We start from the raw sequence: 3,962 nt of genomic DNA, 5'->3' as shown, positions 1-3,962 counted from the left end.
CTTCCCTTGAGTGGCTGCTTCTCCTCTGGTGTTTCTGTTTCTTGCTGCTCTGTAGGAGTTCCTCTTTTTTTTTTTTCTTTTTTGCATATGGTCCCAATGTCATTTTTATTGGTTCTAAATATTTACTCTAGACTTTTGCTCTTAATTATGTTCAAAAGTTTCATCTCCTAAGCACATTTAAATGTTGATGCAGTCTAATTTTGTTCTCTCTGATTTTTGCTTTTAGTTTTTGGAGGTAGGGAGCTCTTCCATACCCTAGCCTTTAGAGGTTCAAATCCCTGACTTAGGGTCCAAATCTTTTTTAATCAAGTGGTCCAAGCCCAGCGAGAAGAGGGAGCCCAGAAATTGCTTAGCCCCTGGATTCTCTCTTTGCTGCTACCCGGAAGGCCCAGTGTCTGGGTAGAGAGAGGTGCAGAGAGAGTGCAGAGAGAGGGCTTCAGACATTGCACCAGTAACCTGGCCTCTAGTCTAGGAGGCTGGGCACATGAAGAACCTTCTGACTTGGGGAAGGAGGGTGAGGTGTCTTCTGGGCTATGGCGGGAATTGGTCAAAGTTCAGCTAGACTTACCAGGAAGGCGGCGGCCCAGGTACAGCCAACTTCAGGAATGAGAAGGGTCTTGTTCTTATGGAGCTGCAGGTTGGGAGTAGAGGCCGTGCTTAGGGATCAGCAGCATTGTCTGACTTTATCAGGAGGGGTGAACAAGTCACATGCAGGGGCAGAAGGGCCCACGTGTGGGGACAAGGACATGGAAGGCCACAGTGGGGTTTCTGAAGCCCTTGAGAGTGCTAGGCCGCAGCTTTGGGCACACTGAGGCCTGGGAAGGGAGGGAGTTGGCCTCTCTCATGTGACTGGTGGCCTTGGCAGGGACAGTTTGTACAGGGAGGAGCTAGAGGATGCTGGGCACAGAGTGGGAGGTGAGAATGGGGAGAGAGTGGGGATGCCTCCTGTAATTGTCTCGTGAAGGGGAGGAGAGATGGGGGAAGAGAGGGTAACTTAAGGCCAAGGAAGCTTGTTTCAGAGGTGAATCCTAGAAGAAGCTCTGTTCTCATCAGAGGTAGAGGGGAGAATGGAGGAAGCACCAGGTGGGCACCAGGGTGCAGGAGGGGAGTCTTTGGTGTGCAGTGAGAGCAGAAATGACTGGACCCTCCTGGGGTCTTGTGGGCATGAAAGGAGATAAACAATCACCATACGTGCCATGGGCAATTGTAAATTATTTCTTTAAAGATTTATTTATTTATGCATACAAGAACTGGGGTACAGGCCAGAGGTGTGGGGGGTGAGAGGACTCACCAGAGACAGAGTGGGGAGCAGAACAGGCAGACTGTCTGAAATACACTGCTGAGGGGAGCAGCGGGCAAGACAGGAGAGGTCTGCTGTGCCGTGTGGGTAGCTCCCTGGGCAGGGATCAAACTCATGTTGCAGTGGCTGTGGTTAGCTTCATAGGTTGTATCTTAACCCCTTGTGCCACCAGGGAGGCCCAATTGTAAATTATATTTTGAAGGGAATAAGGATATGGCTGCAGGGACCCGAGACACTCAACCCTGTTCTGCTAAGTATCCTTCCTCCCCTGGGCTCGGGGTAGGGGCATGTAGAGAGGTGAGCGGGGACCAGAGACTCTGTTAGTGGTGTGTGTGGAGCTCCAAGTGGTGCCGGACTGCAGCACTCTCTGTACCTGCCCCCCACTATGGCCAGGCCTCGAGTGTGGCCCTGAGTTTCTCAGCATCCTACAGAGAATGGGACAGGAGTTTGTATATTGATGAAATGTTTCATTGAAGTAACATTGGTTTAAAGCATTGTCTCATTTTCTGTACAGCTTTATAATTCACATCTGCCTGTACTATGTTATGGTCACCACTGAGGTTTAGCACCGCTGTATCGAGTTGTGCCTGCCAAATTGTTCCCTCTGCTCTAAGGTCTGTAAATCCCATGGGGCAGTTTTACCAGCCACCGGGTGGATCTTTCCTAGCCTTTTATTCCTAACATTTATACTCCAAGTGGGGAAAAGATGTACACATTTCAGTGTGGGTGTGAGTGTGTACGCCTGGCAAGGAATGTCCACTAGACTGATCACTCATTATTTTGGAGCAGTGACATTGTCAGTGAGTTAACTTTGTGCCTTTTTGTATGGCATGAATTGTGTTTTTCATGAGCACATTACTTATTTTTTTTTTAAAGATGTATTTATATTTATTTATTTATACAAGCACTGGGTACAGTCAGAAGCGCGGGAGGGTGAGAGAATTCACCAGAGCCAGAGTGGGGAGCAGAGCAGGCAGAAGGACCGAAGTACATTGCTGAGGGGAGCAGCGGGTGGCAGGAGAGGTCTGCGCGCCATGCGGGACCCTCCTCCGGTGACCGGGGAGCAGCCAGGGATCGAACCGGTGCTGCAGAGGCTGCGGGCAGCTTCACAACCCAACACTCAACCAACCACTGGGCCACCAGGGAGGCCCTGAGCACATTACTTTTGTAATGAAAAGCAGTCAAGTTGTTTTTTAGTTTGGAAAAAGAAGTCAGTGGGGGTGGTCTTGCGAGAGTAGAGAGTGGAATGGTTAAATGGATTGAGGTACGTGCTTGCACAAGCTCCGAAGTGAAATGGATTCAGAAACAAGGCTGAATCTCACAGACCAACATCAAGTGAGAGAAGCTGGGCATATAAAGATACAGGGAGTGTGAGCTTTTTTTTTTTTTTTAAGATTTTATTTATGCATAGATGAACTAGGGTGTAAGCCAGAGGAGTGGGGAGTGAGAGGATTCACCAGAGACAGAGTGGGGAGCATAACAGCAGGCGAGACAGGAGAGGTCTGCTGCACCATGTGGCTCAGCAACCTGGCTGCAGTGGTGATAGTGCTGAGACTTAACCCTTAGGCTGCCAGAGAGGCCCTAGGGAGTGTGATCTTACTGACCTGAATTGCAATATCAGCAAAACACTCCTTTAGTGTTTAGAGCTATGCTTGTAGTTGGGTAAAACTTTAGAAATAAAACAAGCTGAAGGAGGATTATTTCCAGAGTTAGGACGGTGAGGCCTCCCTGGTGGGGAGTAGAGGCTCAGGGAGTTTGGGGACACTGATAGTGTTCTGTGTTCTGACCTTATTCCGTAAACAATTCATCCATTTTTTTTAAAGTTTTTTTTTTTAATTTTTTTTTTAATAGAGGCATGTTTTATTTATTTGTTTGTTTTGTTTATACATGCACTGGGTACAGTCAGAAGCACGGGAGGGTGAGAGAATTCACCAGAGCCAGAGTGGGGAGCAGAACAGGCAGACTGACGAAGTACACTGCTGAGGGGAGCAGCGGGCGGCAGGAGAGGTCTGCGCGCCTCATCCATTTTTTTTTATTGAGATATAAGTCACATACCATAAAATTCACTGCTTTAAAATTGAGAACCGAAAACACATGTTTACACATAGACTTGCCTGTGACTATTCTCAGCAGCATTATCAGTAAAATCCCAGAGTGTGGGCCTCCCTGGTGGTACAGGGGGTTAAGTTGCAGCACTATGAAACTATCCGCAGCCATTGCAGCACGAGTTCAATCCCCAGCCAGGGAGGTGACCCACATGGCACAGCAGACCTCTCCTGTCTCACCCACAGCTCCCCTCAGCAGTGTATTTCAGTATATCCGCCTGTTCTGCTCTCCACTCTGTCTCTGGTGAATCCTCTCCCCTCCCCGCACCTCTGGCCTGTACCCCAGTTCTTGTATGTATAAATAAATAAATCTTTTAAAAAATCACTAATATTTCCCTTTCCCCCATTTTTGCTGAATTTGATTTATATATATTTAATGCTTTCTTCTGTGTGCTCTCCCAAGCATGTGCATATAAAGTAAAAAATGATTGCAAATTGGCTTTGCAGGAGGCCATGTGGAGGGGCGGCTGTGGGTCGGCTGGAATGATGACTCCCTGCTGGACTCAAAGCCCTTGTGTTTCCCAGGTTAAAGCTGCTGGGGGCTCAGCTGTGCTAAG

Source organism: Talpa europaea (assembly GCF_964194135.1).
Source record: "Talpa europaea genome assembly, chromosome: 11".
NCBI lineage: Eukaryota > Metazoa > Chordata > Mammalia > Eulipotyphla > Talpidae > Talpa > Talpa europaea.
Note: the sequence above shows the minus strand (reverse complement) of the source record.